The sequence below is a fragment of the Motacilla alba genome, chromosome 2 (genome assembly GCF_015832195.1).
Source record: "Motacilla alba alba isolate MOTALB_02 chromosome 2, Motacilla_alba_V1.0_pri, whole genome shotgun sequence".
Lineage (NCBI taxonomy): Eukaryota > Metazoa > Chordata > Aves > Passeriformes > Motacillidae > Motacilla > Motacilla alba.
Genome location: NC_052017.1, coordinates 90,084,097 through 90,110,340, shown reverse-complemented (window position 1 = coordinate 90,110,340; position 26,244 = coordinate 90,084,097). Strand labels below are relative to the sequence as shown.

Here is a 26,244-nt window from a genome sequence, read left to right as displayed (position 1 = left end):
CCTTTGCTGTTTATATAAAAAAGGCTAGAAAAAATAATAAGCATGTGCACTGCCCCTGGATAAGTGAGGAAAATCATTTTCCCATTTATTATAATGTGCTACCCCCTCAAACAAAACAAAGCATAAGTACACAGCCAACAAAATCCTTCATGCCAGCAGTACTAAAGGTGGAAGAAAGTATATTTCAGAGCTATCTCTGGCTAATACCTGTCATCTCCCTCACTAGTCCTCAAAGTCCTGCTTTATCCAGCTCACAGAGCCTCTGTAAGAATTGCTTCATGATCCAGGCTATCCAGGGGTTTTCACATTGCAGTGCATCTAAGAGTGTCAATAATACACATAAAACTACTTTTTTGAGGGGGAGAATGAAGTCTGCTCATCTAGAGAGATCCAGAAAGGTCACCATTTCAAAGGATCTGAAGCTATAATTTCCATACTCGATAGACACTTTCTTATATTTTCTGTACTATTTTTTCTTTCTAGTACCATTGCACTTGAGATCCAGAAATCAAATTTTGAGGGAGATCACTGTTGTCCAAGAAGCACAGTAAAATTTAGCAAAAAGTGATGCTAGGAGATGGAGCTGATGCTGTGCATACCAGGCGACTCACAACTGGTTAGGCAGTCACAAGCTGTAAATAATGATGATGCAGTAAAGTCTTCCTGCCTTACTGAGCTTCATCACCATGGATACAGAAAATAAATAGATTAAAATTTTGGGTTTTCGTCTTGGGTTTCTTAATTATTATTTGACCGATAATGTGCTTGCTCTGCTTCACTGCTGAAATAGCAGAAAGTTCTAAAACCATGTGGTAGTGAAGCTGACAGACATAATGATGGAGTCTGATGCAGAGCAGTTTAGCGGGACTCTGCCAATGAACAAACAAGGAAAAAAAATCAGTGCTATATTTGCAGATACTCACACAAGTGCATGTAAATATCTCCTTTTCCATATGTTTCTATAATTTATTTTTCAAACACTGTAATTTTAATCAACATTATTTCATGGGCAAGCTTGATGGTCCTTGTCGGGCAGCAACCTTGCAATACTTTTGGTGGCATGCACTAACTAAAACTTTTTAAAAGTTTATATATCATATATTACTACTATATTATATATATAATTATTTTAAATATCTTTTGTAATGATCTGGAACCTTATGTCCTCAAGAGACACACTTGTAAGAGACAAACAAGGATCAGCTTTTCTGTGGGTGCATACATATATATATTTTAACAAAAATGAGAACAATTTATATTGTATATATCACTTCAGAAATGCAAAATGAGACATCCACTTGGATGATGCAGGAGCTGGAGTATAATCCACTTAATGCTACATTTTATCACAGCATAATTTTTTTCCCCCAAATTAATCTGATGGGCAATTCCAGCACAGAACAGGAATGCCGTAAATTATCCCACCTCCATCTTATATAATGGAGCAAATCATTACCCACTGTAAGTGAGTTTTAATTTGTCACAGTGGAAGAAGACAATTACAGGTCAATCTGTCAATGGAGTAATTTGAGGAACTAAAAGTAGTTGACCTTTCTGGTATGCTCTTCCACGACCAGAATGGCTCCCCTGCTGAGCTGCAGCAGATGGCCAAAGCCGAGTGGTTCTGCTTCCTTGTGAAAACTAATTTGTTTTTGGGGGTTATTAGATATGCAAGGAAAGAAGACACAAGCAAACATTTACTTAAGAATCCCAGCCCAGCACCCAACCACTTCTGCAAAAGGGTCAAGTAAAGTGTCTGGGCTTCATTGAGGTCACATGCGGCTGCTCCAAGGTCACCTGCAGCTGCTAGATCTCTTGCTTTAGCCTGGAGCATCCATGCCCAGGGAGCTACAGAAACACTCCTCTTGGCACATGGCATGGCAGGAACAGCATGCCCCAGAGTTACAGTGCAGGAACAAAAATGGTGGAAGAGAACGCCGTGATCAAAAATGTAAAAGCAGGAAAACATGAAAAGGCAAAAAAGCTTGAAGTTGAGAAGATGAAAAAGAAAAATTAATTTCATAACAATGACCAAAAATAAGTTTTTAAAACAAAGCCTGGGGTCGTGCAAGAAGAAGAACAACGAAAAAATCTTTAAGCTTGGCTAAATAGTCTTCTCTTACACATAATCAAAATAGAATCAAAATAGGGGATCTGGAAGAAAACCCTACAGTAAAATGTTACTAGAAGGCAAGAAACAACAACAAAAAATTACTTCTGTCCTCATTTATTAAAATACAGACTCTGTTGGTTTTAATCTGCTCAAATTTCTTTTATTCATGAAAAAGGAGTAACACTGGTGCAACAGAGGAAGGTTTTGCAGAGGAGCATTTACAGCCCAAAAACTGTATCTTATTTTCCCCTCTAATATTCTTAAGGTATGTGGTCTTCAACATGAGCAAATCACTTTACTGAGCTTGTACATACCCTAGATATGAATTTTCTGGAATGTTTATGTAGTATATTGTATACATAATTTAAGTGCATGATAGTATGTACTTGTAAGTACATACTTGTGTGTTTTGGTTGCCCAAAAAGTACCCCATGCGAAGAAAAAGAGGTAACATTTCTGAAGTCTACAGTTACTAATACTCTAAACTTTTTTCTTCCTTCAGTATTCTGCATTTTTTTCATGATAGATGAAGTTATGTGGCCACTTGGGCAAATAGCATTTTGTTAATATGGTTGTTAAATATATTTTCATGTCAAGCAGAGCAGGCTCCCTAAAATGACTTGTTTAACAAGAATTTGTATTCAACAGTGCTCATAAATAAACAGAGCTTAAAAAAAATCCACTCATTAGTGGTGAGTGGGAAGCCACTAATTCCCTATTGTAGGTCCTAAGCCAACAATTCTGGCTAGTTTTGGGCTTTCATTTTTAAAGCTATTAAGAATAATCCTTTTGAAGTAAATAAAGCATTTCAAATGAATGTATGAAAACCAAAAGAGTGAGTTCTTCATTCTCCAAAGTGCTCATGCACTACTCATGGTTTTACCAAGAAATTAAAATTTCTGATCAATTTTGACGCTATTTACTTGACGATGTCTAAATAAGAAATCGATCAGCATTCCTAGTATTCTTTGGTCACACACACACCTGATGTGAGCACAACATAAGATTACTAAGCAAAGAGGCAAAGAAATTAAGGTCTTGTATTTGAACAGCTTAGCTCTGATGCATGACCTACAGACTAGCATTAAGTCCCTTGTTTACACTTAACCATTCATGTAAGAGGCTAATCTGACTATACACACTTTTGGCAAACTCTTCCCAGGCAGATGAATGGATTTTTCCAGGAGGAATTGCTCCCATTCATAATCTGCTGGCAATTCTTTCTGGGTCAAAGTCCAAAAAAGTTTTGCTTGCTGGAATGATGCATCGTCTTGAATTAATGCTCAAAATTCTCACTACTATTGACTTTATAGGGCATTGTGATGCAAATTATGGCTCTGCAGAGTGCTCACGGACTCTAATCTCACTAATTCCTCTTGTGCATGCCTAAGACTTTACGTAGTGTAGATCAAAAAAGCGTATCTGTATTAAATTAAATTTATAAAGTAAAGGTCCAAGATAAAATGATCAAGCCTAATGTACATTGCATCTGGTCTTGATAATAAAAACTAGAAATAGGCTACAACATAAACTTAACCCAGTCTATAATTAGCAAATGTGGCATTTGGGGGAAAAAATTATTGTCAAGCACGTGGAAAGTCTGTTTGCATATATATGTGTGAGTACACCTATATGTATGTGCTTGCACATACACCAACAGATGAAGTACTAAGTCTGAAAATTATGCCAGAATTATGCAGGCAGTTCATGTTACTTTAAGTAAAAACTTCTGCCACACAAGTAGGAATTGGATGAGTCTGTTTCAGGTCTTCACTTTCATAAAATTCAGAAATATCGCAACTGCGCAACATTTAGGCAATACACACAATCTTTGTTCTCTAACTTAGTTTTCTTTGCACATATGAGACATCTGCTTGGAGGAAAATGGGAAAATGTCACTTTTAATAAATATACAATGCCTGTGGCAAATTAAGATTGTATTTGACAATGTACAAAAGTACATAGTAGACAACTTTGTTAATGCTGATTATCTTACAGATCTTCAATAAATTTTCGGCAGCCATTAAAATAGTCATCTCCAAATAACTTGTCAGGGGAAAAGTAAAATAGGGTTATGTGGACAAATTCCTTCATACAAAGATCTTTTTACATGGTTTCCTACCCAGGATGATTGGTCTTTTTACAAGAAGAAAATGTTTTGGATCATGTTTCCTATTTCCTTTGAAAATATCATTGTGTTATTTTCTGACAGTATCCTCTTAACTGTCAAACATTGCATGTCATTTTGTATTTCTTATTTCCTGAGCAAGGGCACTAAATTTCATGGTTTAAATCCTGGATCTTGAATTCAGATGTGCACACAGATTTTAACAGACTATTCAAATACAAATTCTGCCATAATCTGGTAAAATATATTAAAATTATCATTTACACTTCAATCTAAAAAAAAAATCCAAAAAGCAAACAAAAAAACAACCAACCAAAAAAAAAACCAGCATAAAGATTGTTATTATTGTTCAGTAACTTACACCTTGAGAATAGAGCATATGGCATAATGAATCTGTGAGGTCTCATTATGCTACAATGCCTGCCAAAGCCACTCCTCCATAACCTACCAAAACTCTTGATCTAAGTTTTAATAACATTTTGACTTCATAAAAGAACTTGTATTTCTGGATTACATTAAAACAAAATAGCACGATGAGAAAAATACTGAAAAACAGTTCTAGTTCCATATCATCTATGTGTCTGGGCTTAGATCTCTGCAATCCAGCTAGGAGAAAAAAACTACTGGAAAAGACAACTGCTGCCCACATTATACCTGAGTTTCACTGAATTTGCTCCCAAAGCAGCAGAGAACAACTGGGGAAAAGACTTCCATTTGGCACAGAGCTTGTCTGAAAAGACTTCAGTTTTAAAACCACTCAGTGAGTATTCTCAGATCAAAATAGAAACCTACATTCTCAAAAGAGACTTCCTGGACATACCTAAAATAGAAAAGAAAATGGACAAGTTTTCTACTGCTGACAGATTAATTGTTGTAAGAACCCAGCACTGCAACCTGCTGATGTAATTGCTCTTCTAGCAATCCAGTGAGCTTGTATTTCTGTTGCCAAAAACTCAAGTTCAACCTTTAAAGCAGTCCTGAAGGAAGCCATGCAAGGAAACTGCTAAAGAGAAGACTACTACCCCCAAGGGCAGGAATAGGTATAAAGTGTTCCTGCCAAGATTTTCAACTCATAGGAGGGCGCAGTGATGCCAACACTTTTGGATGCTGCTGGTACTGTCAGGTGTGACTTCTGTTTTCCTGAGGTTTTGGCCTCAAGAACAGGTCCTTCCTGAAAACCAGTGGATGATTCACATCCTTCCCATTCTTTTTCCATCATCAGTGCACCCCTGAGTGACTGACAAATAGAAGTTTACCTTAGGTGGTAAAAAAACCTCCTATTTTGGCTTTCTAATACTTGTCTTTAAAATTACAGTACTTTGGAGACTATACCTGTTTCAAAATGCAGCAGTCCAACTGCATACATAAATAAGCCTGGTTCTGGTCAAAAGAAGAATTGTAGCCACCTTTAAGTAATCCTTCTGTGAAAAAAAACCCACTCTAAACGATCTTCTTAGAGGTCTGAAGCCACCTCTGACACTATAATTTCATATTACTATTATTTAATTTTGTAATAAACACTACAATATTGAACACCATATGTGAAGTATATACCATACTATTATTATATCTCGTGCTGTATCAATATATTAGTGAAAAGACAAGAGACCATTAGGTGCATTATAAAAAAAGGTGCAAGCTTTTTTACAAAAAAAAGTTAATGAGAGCAATGGGGAAAATGCCTCTGCAAAACCTCTCTGGCTGAGATATCTACTCTCTGCCCATTATGGCTAAAGAAACACTTGGACCTTCAAAGCAGCTATTTGGCAAACCTCTATATCTTTAATTTAGAAAATGCTTTCCATGACTTTCCATGTTACAAGCCATCTATGGAGATGTACAAGGTGGGGTTAGATCATAGGCTGGACTCAACCTCAAAGCTCTTTTCCAACCTAGTTGATTCTGGGCTTCCGTAGGACTCAAAAAGGTGACATAAAGCTAGCCCTCGAGGAAAAGAAGCATCCTTTTTTTCCTCTATCAATTTAATATTGATACAGATAAGCCAATCTAAGAAGATCAGATTATAAAGAATACTTTGTTTCACATCAAAGAAGAGCCCAATATCTCTATCACCCACTACCACAGTGAATTACAGTGATATCATGCATCAGTCTACATAAAACATAAACCTTCACCAGGAAGCCAACAGTTGTCTCTTGCCTCTTTCAATAAGGGAAGAGACAAGGCACAGATGACTTCTTTCTTCTTTCTCACTTATTTCAGGAGATTTTCTTTTGCTTTGTTTTAACCAGTGTTTCTTGATGCCTATTCATCAATGACACCATGAGGACGCAAGCCAAATGTCCAAGACACTGTGAAATGCTGTTTAGGAGCAGCAACACAAAACAATATAAGGTTAAGAATAAGGTTTGTTTGGGACAGAGCATTCATGAGCTACACAGAAAGAGAAGGAAGGCTTCCTGTTGCCCCTGTTCTGCCAGGGATTAGGGATTGAGAAGTAAGAAACTAAGTTTAGGGAAGGACACTCTGGCTGGTGGTGGTTTTGCATGACAGATGACAAATCACATTCGTGGAGCATCATATCATAGAGTAGCAAATGAGAACAGGTATGAAAAATATGCAAAAGAGTGAATGGTAACTAGAAATTTGTCCTAGGTTCTCACTTGGGATCATCACTTCTCTCCAGCTCCCACACCTCTGCTAGACAGCTTTGACTTTTCCAGACAGAAACAGAACCTCTGTCTTTTTGTTTGAGGAGCTGGAGTTCAGTGCTTACAGCTGGGAAGCAAGAACTGTGATTGCTGCATGTGCAGTGGGACCATATTTTTTGTATTACTATTTGTTGTCCTGGTCCTCCTCTTCAAAGACCGTAAGGGAAAATCAATCTAGTGGCACTTTTTTACTTGACAAACGGCTTTGTTCATATTCCCTAGAAAGATCACAAACCTCTCTACATGAGTTAATGCAACAGGCACTGCTTGAAAGGCATGGAATTTGCAGGTATCCAGTAACAGCAAAGATGTACAGGATAAATGCATGTATCTATTGAAAACTTGGGAACAGAGCAACACGAATCGGAGCAGATGCAGAGAATCTCAGAGGAGTTAAGTCGGGAGGGAAAGAGAGTAGAAATAAAAGCATTTGTATGCATTTACATAGATTAAGCCAGGCAAATTGACAACAAGCCAATAAACACTTCTGGAAGTGGCTGGAAGCAATTGATTACAGGAAAAGGAGGGAAGGAAAATCAGACATATGCAAGTGTTTCCAGAATATGTGCATTCATGTAACAAGACTGAACAGCTGAAGAGAAGAAAGTGATTTTCCAGAGCCACAAAGAAAATCATAAGACACATGGCATGGGTCTACCTTGACTGGCATGCTTCATAGAGAATTAAGAAGAAAAAAATGATTTTACACATCTTCTATTTTGGCTAAAATTTCCAGACTGACCCAGGCATGTCTCAGAGGCCCTTGGCCTTGCAAAACAGCCCCTAACAGCATTCTAGACATTATTCTTTCACATAGCAAAACCCCAAAGTCATGACAGCCTGCTGTAATTGAGTTTTTCTCTCAACTTTGTGCCTTCTTAAAATTTTTTTTCTTTTAAAACCATGGCAGGAATGACCAAGAGCACGCTTCATATCCATTTCCAGAGACAGCAGTCCAGAGTCTTATTAACCTATGTCAGCCATGGCAAGGGCTAGACATTTATTTAGTGCATTTATTTCTTAAAACCAACAACTGTATTAAAGAAACAAGAAAAAATAATACTGCTAGAGATGACTAGTTTATAATACTGAAAAAATGAACAAATTTGCTGGTCAAAATATTATCTTTGGTCCCTACTCCCTCCGATGCATTGTCTCAATTTATAAGTCTTTTGTTGACTATGCAGGCATTTATACTAGTGTCTTGTTACACATACAAAGAGAAACTAATATATTTGTTCATGTGTGTAGATGCCCGCATTTTCTTCCATAAAAATCTAGGAGCTGGATACACTGCTGCAGTGCTAATGGAAACACATTGCTCCTTCCACTTCCTTAGTTTCTTAGTTCTAGCAGGAATCTCTCATTTGACCTTCAGCAAGGCATTGCAATTCTTTGTGCCTGTGTTTTCTCATCTGTAAAATTAAAGCTATAATACCTACCTACTTCACAAGAGGGACAGTGTTAAATTTAATGTGTTAATGTCTTAAAGTGTTTTCAGACAAATGGATCAAACCCACTACAGAATGTAAGTTATTATTAAATTATGTTTCACTGAGTTAATGCTTTTGCATTACTCTATCTGATTAAATAAGAAGAAAATATTCAAGCAATGCCTCTTGGATACTTTTTTCCAAGAGGGTGAAATTGATGTTCACAAGCCTTCAGATGGACTCAAAGTCTTATTTTGGAGAAAGAAAGAAGTGAGGAAATCTAGTCATCAGCAGAAGTGCAAGAGTCATGGGGAGTGGATGGTTGTGAGGGTGTTTCAAGCAATTGTGAGGTAGAGCAACTTGTAAAGCAGAAATTGTGTAGCAGAAGGCAACTGTGCCTTGTGCCCCACTGTGACACATCAGTCTCTGGAAGCAATAGTCTCTGTTCATCTCTGTGCCAGTGGAACAGGAGCACCCGCTCTCACCATCACAAAACTGGCCTCAACTCAGAGTAATGAAGTAGATCTGTAGCCTGGAGTTGCTTTCCTGGTGGCTCCTGCCACCTCTCAGGCACAGTTCAGAAACACTTCGAGTCTGTTCAGTCCAATCCGTCTGTGACGAATGTGACACATAAAAATGTCAGTTGTAAAAAGGGGGATTCATTGCAGGAGGGTTGTTCATACCTGATGCCTCTCCTACATCTCCTCTTGACCTGATGAGCAGATGCCTGGTCTTGTCCTGTGATCTCACATCAGGATCTTGTTGTGGGGGATAAGGGAAAGGAGTGTTTGGAGCAAGAGCTGCAGGAAGATGAGAAGGGTTTTTGACAGCATGTTGAGTTGGATGTTGTACTGGTGTTGATGCCGCTGGTCCCAATGCCATCAAGGCATGTCTTGTGGATGACAAGGAATCTAGGAAAGTAGTGATTAACATGCATATCAGTGTGATTGACAAGCTACGTTGCCTGCTTTGTGCTAATGAATTGCATGGATAACACCTATTCTAGGCATACCAGAATCAGCATATAGATTTAAAGCATAGATTTTAACTAGAAATATTTAGTATCTTTCCCAAATAAACAAATAAAGAAAAATTGTTTGACGGCTCTATCTGCTCGATAGACCACAGAAATCAGATTCTGTCTGGTGACAAAATGTTTTTGCCTTGCAGGGTTCAAATGGATACAAGGCAACATTCTTTCAGATTGCACTAAGACAAATTAATTTGCTTTCCCATTCCTCTGTCCCCAATTTGTCACTCCAAAAGCAAGAAAAAATAAGTACAACATTAGGTTTGATAACCTTCTGGTAGCAGTGTGCTATTAAATATACACAAATCAGGGAGCTTGGAAACATTTAAGCCTTCCAAATCTGCCAAGAAGACTGAAATGGAGGTTGCAAAGTCTAAGGTTGTATATATTTTATGTCCTTTTTGACACCATGCTGCATTCATCAAAACATCCATTCTCTTTTTCTTTTTCTTTTTCCTTATCAGATCTGCAGAAGCTAGACTACATGCTTTATTACTATACCACTCAAAGGTCACACAGTCTTCTAAACAATAAGGATTCCACTCTAATTTCTTGAGAAAAATCTTCCGTGATGTGAAAACTTACCACAAAAGCAGTGGTGCCAGTTGCTGTGTAAAATGTGTGCAGTAGCTCCTAGGATTAACTCTGTGTGAAAATTCTAATTTCTGCTGGTATTACACAGAAACATTCCTTCTCAATTTTCTTATCTTCACCAAGGCACATATAAGCCTTTCCCAATAGCACTGGTTTATTTTTTAAATCCATCTCATACTTTAGAGAATTGAAATCAAGTGCCTGAAGTTGATTTCATAACAACATCTGCTTTATTTATTTGCTTATTTGGTGGACTAGCAATTTTTAAGTAAGTTCCTAGTATAACATATGATCACCCAGAATCAGCCCCCTGCTGCCAAAAATTATCTGTGTCCTTTGATTGAAAGATCAGCCACTTCCTTTGGCATTTTATGCCAAATGTTAACTCTGGATCCTCTCTTAGCAGCAAAGAAGTAACATTTCACAGTCTGTTACGCAGGGAACAGGCTACTTCTGCAAGCACTTTCAATCAGATAATTAAGTGTAAGGATGTGAATAACCAGATTTCTGAGTGGTAAGCATGAAAATGCATTGTCAGAATATCTTCAGCTAGGAGACCACTACCTGATCACTCCTGCACCAAAACAGTTTCCTTCCACCTCTCATTTTAGCGATGCCATATCTTCTAATACTTATAACTCTACCTTACAGCAAGACTGGCTAAAGGAACAATGGGATTTATATCTGAAAGCCATTTACCCAAAAATAAACTACAATAAAATAAAGTATGCTCAAAGGTATAATTTCAGACTGCCATTGTCATGGGAAGATAAAGTATGTAAATTTGTATTTCATTTAAGAATAGTGCAGCAATCAATGTTTCCAGTAATGTTTGAAGTGACTGATTCAGCAGGCTGTGGCAGGGAAGTGGGGCTGTTTAAGCAGCAAGCTAATTTCCTGATATTATTTTTATGCACAGAATATAATACCTTATTGATTATCATTTTGATCGTTACAAGGCCAAGATGAAATGGCACTGTATGTGAAAGAAAAGGTGTAGAGAAGGAAAGCAGGAACCAGACAGAAAAATTAAGCAGATAACAGTGAAAAGTAAGTATGTCAAGTCATGAGCAGTGTGAGAAGGCAGGGATTACTGTCAGAGGTGACAGGAACATGAGAAAGTACAGAAAGGATGGTCACCCTCTAAGCAGGTAAAAGTGTAGCCCCTTAATATGGAGGGGTTATTTAATGACCTAGAAATTAACTGATTTGAGAGCTTTCTACATTTCAGTACTCCTGACACCAAAAAAAAAAAAAAAACAACCAATAATCCCACTGTATTTAATACTTTTAAGTTCCATACACTGAAAGGTCTATTCTAGAGGTTTAGATCTTCTTCCTAGCTATTTCACAAGAAGAAAGGAGAGGGGAAGTGGGGTTGTTTGGTCTGTGTGATGCAGCAAGTACATGTCTACTTCTCTTCCTTTGGCAGCTCCCCCATAGATCACCCTGTGCATGAAGAATATAGAAGCAGCAGGACACAACAGCACAGCAATCACAAACCTCCTGTGTATCTAAAGCTGAGATAGTAGCTCCAGCACTGAGAAAGAAACTATTTCAGTGACATCTGGCAGAATTTGCCAGATGTTAATATGAGAATTCATGCATAGTAAGACAGGAAAAAACACACATCTTCAGTGAACTAACTGTACAACATTGAAGAACTGAGAAAAAGCAGCAGAAGTGAATTGTAAAAAAAAAAAAAAATAGTGAGTGCCTCATATAGGCATTTTTCAAACACACTTTGATTTAAATGAATGTGTTATGAGTCTTTCTTATCCAATGACAACTTCTTGCAATATTTTGACGAATTTAAGGTAAGCGATCTTGCCTATAGAAAATAAATAAAAATATGTATGAATGGAGATTTAGGGATATGTTATAGCCAATACATGACAGCTCGTGAAGAAACAATTGATGGTCCTAAATCCTCCCTAATTATATTTTTGTTTAAATATATGTTCCCATGTCAGGAATGAACAAATATATATTTAACTCTTTATGTACAAGTGAAGAAAACTGTCAAATTAAGTCACACACATCAAAGACTATAGCTAAGTAAAGAAAGTGCTTATTAACTTTGTCTATTGTTAAAGCTGGAACTCTGCATTCATATGCATTGATTTGTACCTGTTTCTTCCAGGCTGTGTCTCCAATCCATTGTGATCACATTCAGTTTTAGTCCCATCCCCCAGCTAACACCAAGGAAAAAATATCAACCCAAACTTACAGATCGTGTGCGGAACTGCTGTGCAGATGTCAGACAGAAAGAACATGTTACATTTTTTTTATTTTAAGTTCCGGCAGATATGTTCACACATTATGACCCCTGTCTCCCTGTTACTGACTTCCTGAAGGATTTAAAATGTATTACTTTAAACTACTCAATTCACTTCAATAGCCATGGAAGTCCTTCTGCAAAAGCAACTTGAAGCTGCAGGATACCACCAAGAGTGAGCTACCAGACACATTCCATGTGGATCTTCAACAAACAAATTAAGCAGCCTTTGGTCCCACAGACTGTTTCAGACCAATCATTCACTGGACAGGACACATCTATCACCTTTCAGGATCTGGTCACACTGTCAGAATTTCCTTGACATGATTTTGTGTTTCTTTTCTTTTCAATAAGACCATTGATACATCCGTGTCTCACTCTCCAAACACTGCCCATACAGGCTCCTACTGGGCCTGGTGTGTAAAGCCATTGCTAAGTTCTCATCCTGAAGTGTTTCAAGGAACCCACCTCAGATTCTACCAGATGATGGTATCACCAGTGCCAGATGCAACTTCTGTGACCTGTGAGAAAGCCACCAAGGCCATCACTTGCAAAGTGGCACATGCCTGCATTGTGGGCTCCCCTGTACAGGGGAAGTGAACAACATCCATCTTAAGGATTTGGGATCGTGGGGAATTTGACACCTGCTTCTCCTCAGGACTGCATGTTGTTTGAGAATATATTATTGCTGATACTACCACTAGAAATAGCACTACTAGTACTATTCTTACTACTGCTATTACTGGCAGAAATATCAATTATGTAATAATTATCTCCCTTTCTATTGAAATGTCCTTCTTTCAGATTTAAACCAACCATGACTTCCAGACTGGAGACTCTTTCATAATAAACAGGAAAATTATTTTCTTTTTTCTTGCCCTGATTTTCAAATATACAGATTTTTTTTCACCTTTTCTTCCTGATGTAACTTACAAATTCTGCCCTAAAAACATTTGGAGACTCATAACAGTGATTCTACCACTGTTGCTAATCTTACATATAGATTGACATTTGAGTCAGGTTTAATATAACAGATGAACCCAACTGCTGACTGGTTCCAGTTATGTTAAGATGTTCAGTGACTTGTAAAAATAGCAAAAAATTACTTCTCTGGCAGGCTGAGGAATTAACACCATACTGAAATAGAGACCTCTTCTCATGTCGTTTTCTTTGTTGGGGAGATCTTTTCATCCATCTGTTATTAACAGTTCTCAATACAAAAAAGGAATTTATGGGATGTGGAGAAAGGAACAGGCCATATGGGAGGACTATAGGAAAATCATTAGAGTAGGCAGGGATGTGACAAGAAAGGCCAAGGCCTGCTTGGAATTAAGTCTGGCAGAGGACACCAAGGACATCAAGAAGAGCTTCACAAATAAATCAGCAGAAAAAGGAAGATTAGGGGAAATGTGGGGCTCCTGCTGATTCAGATGGTTGTTCTGGTAATGGAAGACACAGAGATGAAGGAAACACTGAATGCTTTACTTGCCTCAGTCTTCACTGCTGAGGGCGGGTTTCAGGAATCCCAGAACTCTGGGATAAGAGAAGGCTAGAGAAAGGAAGACTTCCCCCAGGTCATAGACTGTTGGGTTAGAGATCATCTAGGCAGACTTCACATGCATAAATCCATAAAACCTGATGTGATGCCCCACAAGTGCTGAGGGAGCTGATGGATGGCATTTCTTTGCTGTTCTTGACCACCTTTGAAAAATCATGGAGAATGGGAGTGGTGCCTTATGACTAGAGGAAGGCCAGTGTTACTCCCATCTTTAAACAGGGCAAGAAGAAAGACCCATGAAAATGCCAGCAAGTCAGCCTGCCCTCCAACCCTGGAAGGTGATGGAATAGATCATTCTGGAGGTCACCAGTGAGCATGTAGAAGAAAAGGTAATCAGAAGCAGTCAGCATGGATTCACACCTAGAGGAAATCATCCTTGACAAATTTGATAGCCTATATCATGACACAGAAGGATGAGTTGATGACAGTAGAGCAGTGGGCGTTGTCTACCTAGACTTCAGCAAGGCTTTTGAGACTGTCCCATAAAATCCTCGTAGGTAAGCTCAGGAGATGTGGGTTTGATAAATGAACAGTGAGGTGGATCAAGAACTGATTGAATGGCAGAGCTCAGAGGGCTGTGATCAGAGGATTAGAATCCAGCTGGAGGCCTGTAGTCAGTGGTGTTCCCCAAGTTCATTACTGGGTCCAGTTTTATTCAACTTGTCTGTCAACAACCTGGACAAAGGGAAAGAATGCAAGGAACCATCAGCAAGCGTGCTGACAATATGGAGAAGCAGCTGATATACCTGAGCACTGTGCTGCCATTCAGCAGGATCTTGATGAGCTTAAGAACTGGGCAGAAAGAAACCTAATGGAGTTACACAAGGGCAGGTGTAGGGTCTTGCAACTGGGGAGGGCTAACTCCAAGTACTAGCACAGGCTGGGGACTGAACTGATGGAGAGCAGCTCTTTGAAGAAGGACCTGGCAGTCTCGGTGGATGACTGATTGACCATGAGCTGGCAGTGACCCTGTGGCTAGGAGGGCCTATGGTATCAGGCCAATGGGGTGCAGTGGGAAGAGTATGGCCAGCAGGTAAAGGGAGGTGATCCTGCCCCTCTACTTGGCCCTAGTGAGACCACTGGGATACTATGACCAGTTCTGGACTCTTCAATACAACAAAGACAAGGAGTGGGTCCAGCAGAAGCCACAAAGTTGATGAGGGGTCTGAGCATATCTGTTGTGAGAACAGACTACAGGAGCCGGGCCTGTTTAGTCTAGAGGAGAAAACACTGAATAGGGCATTCCATTAATGCATGTAAATATCTCAAAGGCGATGGTCCAGACCGTTTTCACCGACAGAATGAGGAGCAATGGCCATAAACTAAATCACAAGAAGGTTCCACCTCAAAGTAAGGAAAAGTGGCAGAGCATTGGAACAGGCTGCTCAGGGAGGTCAAGGAGTCTCTTTTTCCAGAGACATTTAAAACCCATTTGGACCCATTCCTGAGTGACCTGCTCCTGATGACCCTGCCTTGGTAGGAGGGCTGGACTAGATAATCTCCAGATTAGGAGAGAGGTTGTTAGGTCCCTTCCAACCCTAACAATTGTTAGGTCCCTTCCAACCCTAACAATTCTGTGATTCTGTGATTTATCTGCCAAATGATTTGTGACACCAAGTGCAAGAGTCATAAACAATTAATTTATTTATTTCCTCATGCTTTTGCAAAATATTGATAGAAAATGCATGTTTGCTCACAACTGATTAACATCAAACCATTTTAATTTTTACTGTTCTTACAGAATTCAAGTTATATATGCATAAAAAGAGTGTAATGTCCCTCCTTGTCTTCATTTCACTATGCACTTTTCTCCCTTGTCTTGCCATCTGCTTAGGTGTTGGGTTTTTTTAAGCTCTACTATTTCACACTACTAAGACTTCGCAAATTTCAAGCTGAAAAGGGAGTTGAGTAACGTGCGTAATTTTGACTCTTTAACGTGGTTAAGTAAAATATTCAATCTTTATTAAATTTAATTATCATTGAGGATTTCTATCAAATAGTAAGTCTAGTAACCTCATACTTAGTTCTTACACAGAGGTTTTCACCATAGACAAAGCTGGAAATTATCAGTCTGCCAGTATTTCAGGTATTCCTGAAACTCATTCAGCGCTTCCCACTCAGGCTCAAGTTAAGTCATCTTGCTAGACAATCACAGAGCACAGAATGCATGAATCTGAAAAGGGTATATGGGGAATCATCTTGTTCAACCTCCTTGCTCAAAGCAGGGTGCGGGACTGTGTCCAGTTGCGTTTTGAGAATGTCCAAGGATGGAGACTGTACATCTCTAGACAGTGTTCTGGTGTGCAACCACTCTCACAGTAAAGTAAAAAATCATTCTTATATTCAGATAGAATTTTCTGTGTTTTACTTTATGCCCATTGCCTGTAGTCTCCTCAATGAGCATGAATGAGAAGAGTCTAAATGTTTATTCTTTACACCCTGCCATTTATAAACATTGATAAGCTTTCTTTTGACTCTTCTCTTCTTCAGGCTAAATAATCACAGGTATCTCAGCCTCTCCACATATGAGAAATGCCTGTAGACTTGCTCCAGTAAGTCCATATCCCTGTTGTATCAGGGTGCCCAGAAATGACACCCCAGATGTGGCCTCACAAATGCTGAGCAGAGAAGAAGGATCACCTCCCTGGACTTGTTAGCAACATTCTTCCTAATGCAGCCAGACCAGGAGGCTCTTGGCCTCCTTTGCTGCAGAGGCACATTGCTGGCTCTTGGTCAGCTTGCTGTCCACTAGGAACTTTAAGGCCTTCTCTGAAAAGCTGCTTTCCAGTTGGTCAGCCCTAGTGTGTACTGGTGCCACATGATACTGCTCCCTGTGAGAAGGACTTTGCCCTTTCCCCGTTAACTTCATATGGTTCACTTCTCCAGCCCATCCAAGTCCCCCCCTGCATCATGGCATACATACCTAAGGTTTGTCAGCCATTCCTCCCAGATTTGTCTCATCTGCAAACTTGCTGAGGGTACAGTCTGCCCCATCATCCCAATCATTAATTAAAATGTTAGGCAGTGCTGGACCCTGTATTGCTGCCTGGGGTACACCACTAGGGTCTGATCTCCTGCTAGCCTTCATGCTGCTGATCACTACAGTTTAAGCCTGCCAGTTCAGACAGCTTTCAGTCCACCCCCACAAACCCCTACTTCATCAGCTTGTGAGCTCCTTGATCACTTATGTTTTCTGGAAGTTATCGCCAATGCCCTCCAAAAACATCTTGAGCTGCTTGTGCCCTTCTGTGCTGTCCCTCCAACAGACAGGAGAGTGGGACAAGCCGCCCATGAGATGAAGAGATGATAGCTCAGTATGGTAGTTGCACTTTACCTTCATACTAGTGAGTCACCAAATACCATCTGCTTTGCTTTCCCTTACATACAGTATTTCAAAACTAAATTTTGAACCACATTTTCTACGTTATGTGCTCTAAACCACTGAACAATCTTGCTAGTCTTCTGCTGGACTCATGCCATTATGGCAATATCTTATACCCAAAAGCCCTTTCAACCCAACCTTGCTGAGTTCCCTCTTCCTTCAGTCATCAACCACTGCTCCAGACCAGTGTCATTTACAAACTTGAGAAGGGTGCACTCCATCCCATCCTCCAGGTCAATAATTTAACAGAGGAATTACACAAAATCAGCTCCACTGCTGGTGAATCTCTGAAGAGCACTGCCCAGTCTTTTCAGTATTTCGGAGGGATATATTTAGTTAGAGGGCTAGGCAATAAGTGACATCCTTTAGAATTGAAAAAGAGTATTTATATATTTTTTTCTATTTAAGGATCTGTCTCTGTATTTTTACTGACCCATAAAATTCAGTTAAAATATATTGTTACATTATATTTCCATTTTCAGAAATTTTGAGGACTCTGATCAACTTCATTCTTTAAGAATTATTTGCTCTGTTCTACACACAATTTCAACTAATATTTCTGTTTTTGCACAATCAGACCAACATGATTTGCAGTTACTGTAGGTAAATTTAAAATCTTCTTAAGAAATACATGCTCAGTGTCTTACCATTATAAAGAAAGCTAAAATAAATTCAGATAGATAAACCACATTCAAAAGTGTCAAGTTGTAAACAAGGTATATTCCTTCAAAGTCAAACGGAACAATAAAAAGAAAATTCCTACTCTGCACAGAACAAAAATGCAGGAAATTAAATTTCACTGCACAAGGGTTGACAGGCACTATGGTCCTTACTTTACTGCTATTTATTATGAATCTCTTCCCTATTTTGCTACTACCATCCATTACAGATGTTGAAAGGTCATGAGTCAGGCTCCAATATACCATGAAACTGAACCTATGATCACAATAAATTCTTATTGCTTATTTACTTTTGGATTTCAGAATGCACTCCTATTACCTTTCCAAGTATTACTCTGTAACCACACAAGAGACTGCAGGTCTATTTTTAAATGAAAGCATTAGAGTGGCTTCCTGACCATTCATCACACTCCATTCCTCACCGCCCCCAGTACTCACTTCAGAGCTCTCTCCTACTTTGTTTTTTGTTTTGTTTTGTTTTGTTTTTTCCTTGTGTGCTATGGAAAGCATCCAAGACATCAGCTTCATTTCAAGGACCCAGTGTCTTCCCACATTTCCTTATGCACCAAAAGAGCCAGATTCAAAAGGAGTGAAGGATGATCTGGGGCAACCTTTACATAAAATAATAATGGAAAAAAACCTTTTATGTATCAGTTCAAACAAATTAGAGGAACTGGTACATGAAAGAACTGTGTGGGTGTGACCCACTTGTGCATTATGCATTGGGCAAGGCAGCAAGTGGACTGACACTCAAGTACAACCAGCAACACCATGAATCTATGTGGATATCCCTGTGAAGCCAGAAACCACAGTCATGAGTTTCTACTTCTGATATCTGGGCCAAGAAATATTTTGTTCAAGTAAAATGCAAAAATAAAAGAAAGCTTGGGTTTTTCTTCTTTAGGGGAATTAAGTTGCATAAGTGTCATGAAATGTGATACTGGGATTGACCCCCTCTTTCAAATCAGATCCCAACTTTGCAAAGGCACCTGCAGGCCTTTGACTAAGTTCATCCCCCATCTCTAAATCCCTCCTATTAGACCTGTACTCATTTTTATGATGGATTACAGCTCATATGTAGTGTAAATGCATCACCAATTCATCTAATATCTGTGTATAATATTGTATTCACAATTTTCCATTTTATTCGTTATGCATTTCACTTTGATTTTAATGTATTTGCTTTTGTGATACATCTGCCCACTGAGTGGGAATTTTAATTGAAAACTAAGCTTCAACTCACTTAGAATATTTGAAATTTAGCCTATCATTTTATATTATCTTACCAAATTAATCACATATGATTACATATGTGTGCTTAGTCTGAACTATGGCTGAAGTACCACAGTGATGATAAATGACAAATTGCTAAGTTTGGGAAAAGTGACTATGATTAGACTGCCAGAGGATCAGTGTTGGAACAGTCCTGCTTAATATTTTAATTTTGATATTGAAGACCTAAACAACTGGTTAATTTGCTGATGCTATTAAGCTGGGTGTTACTGAGAATACTAATGAAGGCAAGGAACTTGGTTTAGAAATGTGTTTGGAAAATAACAAAAGAGATAAATTTTCAAAAATGTAAAAGCATTTATTAGCAAAAGCATCCTGCAAAATTACAATATCACTAACAAAACCAGTCTGAACACAGTTCTAGAAGAAGCACAGGAAGCAGAAAATTAGATAAATGTGAATTCTACAGTGGAAGTAAAGAGTACATGTATTAGGTAACACAGGCAGCTGCTGGGAGGTAGCAGTCCCTGAGGCACTAGGGTTTGGTTGCTATTAGTGGGTTTACTTCTCAGATGCTAAATGGATGGTCTGTCATGTAAAAACCTAGGTAGTATCCAGGCATTCCATTAGGACACAGACTTGAAGGTATTTCCTAGATTAAGAGGATATTGGTTCATGAATAGGAAGGAGTGAAAAAAACTATGAATGCACAATTTTGCCATGCAGCTGATCAACAAGGTAGTGATCACCACGTACCTGAACAGCACAAACAACAAATTCCTTTCTATATGGCCACATGCACAGTGTGAATCATTTGACCAAACTTAGAGATACATTAAATATTATGGGTTATTACAGACAGTGGAAAAAAGCAGACTGCCACAGTACAGGATTCATTGCATCCTAAAGCATGCATCTAAATGTCTTGACTGTAAAGGCTGACCAACTCAGACAAACATATCTAAAAATAGGTGTGATGAATCAGACATCAACTTTGCATCCATCTTCACTTCTCAGTTCAGTTCAGCTTTGATGGGCTCTATCTATACATGTGCATCCTGGTTATGGATCAGGTCTTAAGCAGGGAACTCTGTAAGGCCAAACTAGCAGTACTTATATAAAACTAAGAATGAAAGGACTCGCAACAACGTTCAAGGCAGAAAACTCCACAAGTGCAAATACAAAGTAAGGGGGACTAGAAGAATAGTCTTAAGCAAAAGGAAGGTAGATTTAGATTAGATAACAAGAAGAAATTCTTTACTGTAAGGGCAGTAAGCCACCGGAACAGGCTGGCTAGAGAGGTTGTGGATGCCCCACATCTGTACTTGTTTGAGACCAGGTTGGATGGGGCTCTGAATCTAGTGAAAAGTGTCCCTGCCTATGGCAGGGAGATTAGAACTACATGATCTTAAGGCCCCTTCCAACCCAAACAATTCTATGACTCAATTCTATGAGTCTATGATTCTATGAATGGGAGCTTTAGAAATATCACAATACCTAATTTTATTAGCAGTTTTCTTGTAGAGATTGAAAGAAATGTCAGTAAATCAAAAGGGCTCTCATACAGGACAGCTGAAACACAAAGCAAGCAAATAGTCATTTGGATTTTGTATTCATAGTTAGCCACAGCCCCACACCTCCTTTAGTGTTACATGGCTACACATATTTATACATACAAGCTTTCAAGGTAAACAAAGTCAAAGAACAAAACATCTGTCATATTGTTTCTACTGAGAAAAATGCATATTTATATAAAGAGTGTTCTGTAAATAAAGATTTACAATCTTGCAATGATATGTCAAGCATTGGAAAATCTTAAAATGTCCCCATTTTCTCATTCTGAGTTTTTGTCATCAAGGGGATGGGTTTCAAACTTATTTTAATCAGAAAAGGTCATACTGTGGTTTTGTCTATCAAGAATATTCAGATTGAGACAATTGTAGTCTAAACTCCTTATATTTTATGGGTACATTTTTTATGATATATACAGCCTGTATCTTAGCATTATGTGAAGACAGAAGACTAACTGTGTGCTGACAACTCAAGGACACAGCAAAATTTCTAGAGATACTTCTACCTTTGTATGAGATTTTTACATAAATAGGGCTCTTTCTGTGTCAGAGATATATCCCACTTGTTCTTTGGACCTCCACAAGTCAGTAGGAACAGCAGAGTCAATAGCTGCAGGAACCATGCTTTTATAACGTGAGGTTAAAAGTAGGAGTCAAGTAGGGGAATGGAGAATGGTGATACTCCTCTGTTCTCTCTCCGGAAAGCTAATTTGACGAATGGTGTAACTCCTGAAAATTCTGCCTTGCAGCAAGAAAATAAAAGCACTCTGTTTATCTCAGCCAATAGAAAGTGGTGAGATGAACATGATCTACAATCAATATACAGAGATCACACAGTGATCTTAAATCTAACAGAGACCATTATATATTACAATTGAAATACAAAATTAGCAAGGTTTAACCAGAAACATGTGAAATTGCCTATTGGTACAGCTTTGCAAAAAATTGCAGTAAATTCTCTTCACCCTTGGATGACTCTGAATAAAAACTGCACATCTTTCAAAAAGATAAATTACAATTTTGAGGGAGACTGGTGAACCTGCTGCAGAAGTCTTTTGATGGATAGAGTAACTGGTCTGTGGAAGGTTAATGAAATCAAGATTACCATATTTTGTAAATTAATCTACTGCTAGGTTTTTGACCCCATTAGGATAGCCAAGAGTAACAACAAAAACTAGGCAAGAAGAAGTTCTTGTTACAAGCGTCTCTTAAGACTTCTACCACCACGACCATTGCCAAGTTTAAAACCATTGCTGATGTACCAATATCCACATGGAAGTATCCATTTCAAGGCAGACGTTTATTTGCATTTTATTCATCTAGTTTTCTCTGCCCTTTTTAGGTTGTGCCACAAAGGAGAGGCTTTCTGGTATTTCTACCAGTTCCTCCCATGATTCACCATATAGAAAGCTCTTTACATGACCCCTTAATAACTAGATCTTAGTCCCACGGATAAAACCTGGCACGTCACCCGGCTCTAAAGCTTGCCTGTATTATAGCACCACTTTGATTTCAGCTAAGTTAAGAGAAACAACCCTCTTGACTTTTATATCTTCCCACTGCATTCCTACCCACCCCACAAGTTATATGTCTTTATTAATACCGGCTTTCAGGTTTTGGGGAGAGAAGCTTACACTGAAGTCAATTACTTTGGCTGTGGCTGTGGTTTTTGTCCAAGCAGACTTAAAAATCAGATCTTTTCAAGGCATCTTTACCTTGTTATTTTCAGTAAAACTGTCCTTTGCACAAATGAGAATTGGATCAAGAGTATTTTTGCCATTGTTATACAAGTACCTGTATTATTGCTTTGATCAATAAGGTTTAAATAATTTAATACATATCACATAAATATTATAAATCAATTCCATCTGTCTGTTAGATCTTCATGTGAGTTTTCTTATGTATCAAGAAATTCTTGTTTCTATTACTTTTTCATAATAAGGACATCATTTGGAACAAAATGGTAAATGCAATTCAACGTCCCTGCCTTCATAAAAAATAAACAAACATTTATTGGGAGATAATTTAATCACAAAACTGAGAAAATAATCAGAAAAGCCTCATGGTTTTCCTTAAATGATGCATTTAACATAGTTTTCAGAAAATCTTCCATTCCAGCCTGAAATCTATTAAATACCACTTGGTAAAGTACTATAGCAATACTGGATCCACTCAGCAACAAGAAGCAAATTCCTAACAAAAATGTGAATGAAAATTCATTTCTATCTTCTTTCTGTTGCTAAATACCTCTGGAGTTAACAATCCTCACTACAGCTTCAAGCCCCACTTCTTCAAATACAGAACTCTGATCACATTTGTGTCTCTAAACTTCTTGTGGTTTAGCTGGTACCAAGCCATGCACTCCTCAAGGATTCCTGTGCTTGGAAGTTGCTCATAAGACATCGGGGTGACATTTTTCCTGATCCTTCTTGTTTTAAAACCCTGTGAAACGCCTACTTCCTCTTCACAACATTTCATCGGCCCCCTGTTGATGACTCCTTTCTCTTGGATCCCTGCCTCTCTCCTCACTGTGGGCAGATGAGAAATCACAGAGCACCCGGAGTCAGTGGTCATGGCAGGAGAGAGGAGCTCTGGAGCAGCAGTGATGTGAGCCAAGACAGAGCATATGCTAACTGAGAGCAAAAGAACCCCAGCAGTGGGAAACAAGGGTAAGAGCCACAAATGGAGGAAATGGGCAGCAGGACTGAATTCTTTGACTCTGATGGACATAGAAGGTCTGGAGAATAAGAGAATTGGGTATGATCATCCTCAGAAAACAGTGCTACATTCATTTTTTTTTTTAATTCCAGATTACTTCTCTGTGTTTAAAATATTTACTGTGCATCTCCATCAAACAAGAAAATGTTTCAAATGGTATGGCATCAGCTGCTATCAGAGAAGTGAATAGATGGTCCCTGAAAGTAAAAAGTAAAAGACATTTTTAGTTTTAAAGATCGCCTATGCAGAAAAAAAAAAAAAAAAAACAAAAAAAAAAAAGAAAAGAAGAAAGTTTAATTGTGATGCAAAGCCAAAATGTCTAATCCCTCAGTGGAACCACTCAAATCAATCAAGAGGTCTTAACCACCTCCTACTTTGAAACAAACCCTGGTTTACTTCTCCTGTACTAGTTGTCCAGCAGGTCACCATTCTCAGAGCAGTTTGTGAGCCTACAACACTTTAGCCAAGCTACAAACGATCCAGAACTAAGCAACAGCCTTTCTGGGCTCTTTTAATTATTTGCCTTCACAAGGCCCCTGCATTGTTTTATCACTGCTTTACAGTGAGAGCTAAGGAAATTGCAAGATGTGTCTGAAAATGACAGCAGAGCGGAGATGGCACTGGTGGTATTTCCTTAGAGACTGACTGCACGAGTGAGAAATCAAGACCAAGCAAATTGCTCCAAAAGCAACATTATTCACCAGAGACTTGCATCCATTCAAACATGATACACCAAGCATAAAACCTTGGAGTTGACCTAAACAAAGAATACTTAAATGCACTAATTTTTGCAGAATCTGATTGTTCTGATGGATCTCCCTTTTTATTTTCAACTTGAAAAAGAGACATTTTATGAAGCTTTCACAATAAAGATCAGAAAACATGCATGTATAGAATTTCACAAAAGGAGAACATCCATGAGGAGATATGAGCAGGGAGGTGCAGAACAGGGTCAAGTGATTTGTGAAGTTTTGCAAGTAGTTTTCATGATATTAGAAACAGAAAATCCCAAACATTGGATTTCGCCATGAAAGAGAATTCTGAAAATAATTATTTTTCATTGATGGAAATGTTTCATCTTCATAAAAACAATAATTCCAATTTTGATTTTTTTTAAATTTTGAATTTAATGTGGAATATAGAGAAAAACACTGACATCTAAATTGAAACTAATTTTGAAAAGAAAATACAAGAGCATGCCATTTCAAAAATTATGTCAAGAATATCTAAACTATCCTTCCTTGGTTTTTGAAATTAAGGTGTGGTGATACTAATGTGGTTTCCTAGTGTTTGTGATTTTGAAAGAAACTGTGCTCTGCATGAATAGTTCTCCTCACAATTTTCTCCTTATACAGGAGTTGAAAGCAAGACCAGAGAGCAGGACATGTTTCCCTAGCATCCTACAATTTCATCCATGAAAAAGCCTGAACTGGTGCGTGCCTCCCCAGGCACAGCCCCCCAGCATGTGGCAGCAGAAGCCCATCCTCAGCTCAGGCGAGGGACAGCCTGCATGTCCACAGGGCTGGCACGGAAGAGCCTCCTGGTGTGCACTCCTGCCACCACCCTGCTTGCCCACACACCACAGGACACTGCTGACCTGTTTTTCCAGCTTTTCTGGCCAGGTGTGAGAGACCAAAGAAGAGTATTGAGTAACCAATGTGTAACCAATAAGGATGAAGTGGGGATGGTGGGAAGTGAACTCTCTGGACCTTCTGCTGAAACCCCCGGAGAGCCAGAGGTGATGGAAATGCATTGTTACTACAGGGTTTTACATTAAAATTCCCCCAGACACCTAGAGAGGTCTCTATCTGACGTAATACAGACCTCCACATAGGCAACACCTGCATCTGCACTAGCCAGCTGAGGCTCCCTTTATACTTCACAAAAAAAAAAAAAAAAAAAAAAAAAAAAAAAAAAAAAAAAAAAAGGCTTTCTCTAGTATACAATTCTTTTTATCTTAAAAATACTCACCTAAAATAGATTAGATGAATTTTTCCACATAAAAGTGCCTACTCTTTGATGGCACAAGAACCCTGGCACACTAGCTGAAGGGAGATATCCCCAGCTCACATTTCCAAACCCAGGTCAGATGAAGCGCAGAGCCCTGCTGCCCTGGACAAGCCTGAGAACCTCCTCAGCTTCACAGCCCCAAAACCCTCTCCTGTGCTGTCAGCCGTCATTGGATTCATCAAGCAGCTCCTCTGCTCAAATTCCTTATGGCTCAGAGGCAGTAACAGGAAAACAAAAATGCCAAGCCCAAGTAATTTTTTCTCACACCAGATGTCTGCATGTACAGCACTCATATGGGGAAGGTGCATTAAACACAGCAGTTTCAAAGGCCTGAAATAAATGAAAGGTGACACTAAGAAGACAGAGTAAGAAGACAGATTTACATCAGTGAATAAAGGCTGAGTCTTTTGGGGCCAAAAGTTAAGAAAAGCTACACGTATTTCTGCTCTATGAGAAGTAGCTCAAATAACATTTAAAAAGGGTTAACATAAGGCAACTGTGCAGCCTTTGTACAACTCTGCTACACTAGAAAGTGAAACATCAGAATAAAACTGAAACTGGATACCTTTCATGGCAGTTCAAAACAAGTGTTTATAAGGAATTTAGCCAGGCTTATCACCATTTTTTCTTAAGTGTAATATTTGGAAAACAAAGAGATATTGCCAGGAATCATAATTAAGAGTTTTTTGGGTTGAAAAACATAGACAACATAACACTTTTCTTCCCGTTTTCAGTTAGACTTTTCCAATAACAAAGATAGTGATATGACAATTTAGGAATGCTAAAATTATCATTTTGACAAGTATTGTATTGTTCACAATTTTCATGCCTAAAATACTGTACT

General features: G+C 38.6%; 1 protein-coding gene across 5 annotated transcripts in view; it reads right to left on the bottom strand.

Annotated features, from left to right (window-relative positions):
- The window catches only part of GABBR2 (gamma-aminobutyric acid type B receptor subunit 2), a 456,379-nt gene that overhangs the window by 410,757 nt on the left and 19,378 nt on the right, over nt 1-26,244 (bottom strand). For 2 of the 5 annotated variants that reach the window (XM_038127759.1, XM_038127758.1), the window contains exon 2: nt 9,030-9,257. The exons of the other annotated variants lie outside the window; for them this stretch is intronic. The gene's annotated coding sequence lies outside the window, so the exon portion shown is untranslated. The remainder of the gene's footprint in view (nt 1-9,029; nt 9,258-26,244) is intronic. 5 annotated transcript variants of the gene reach the window in all.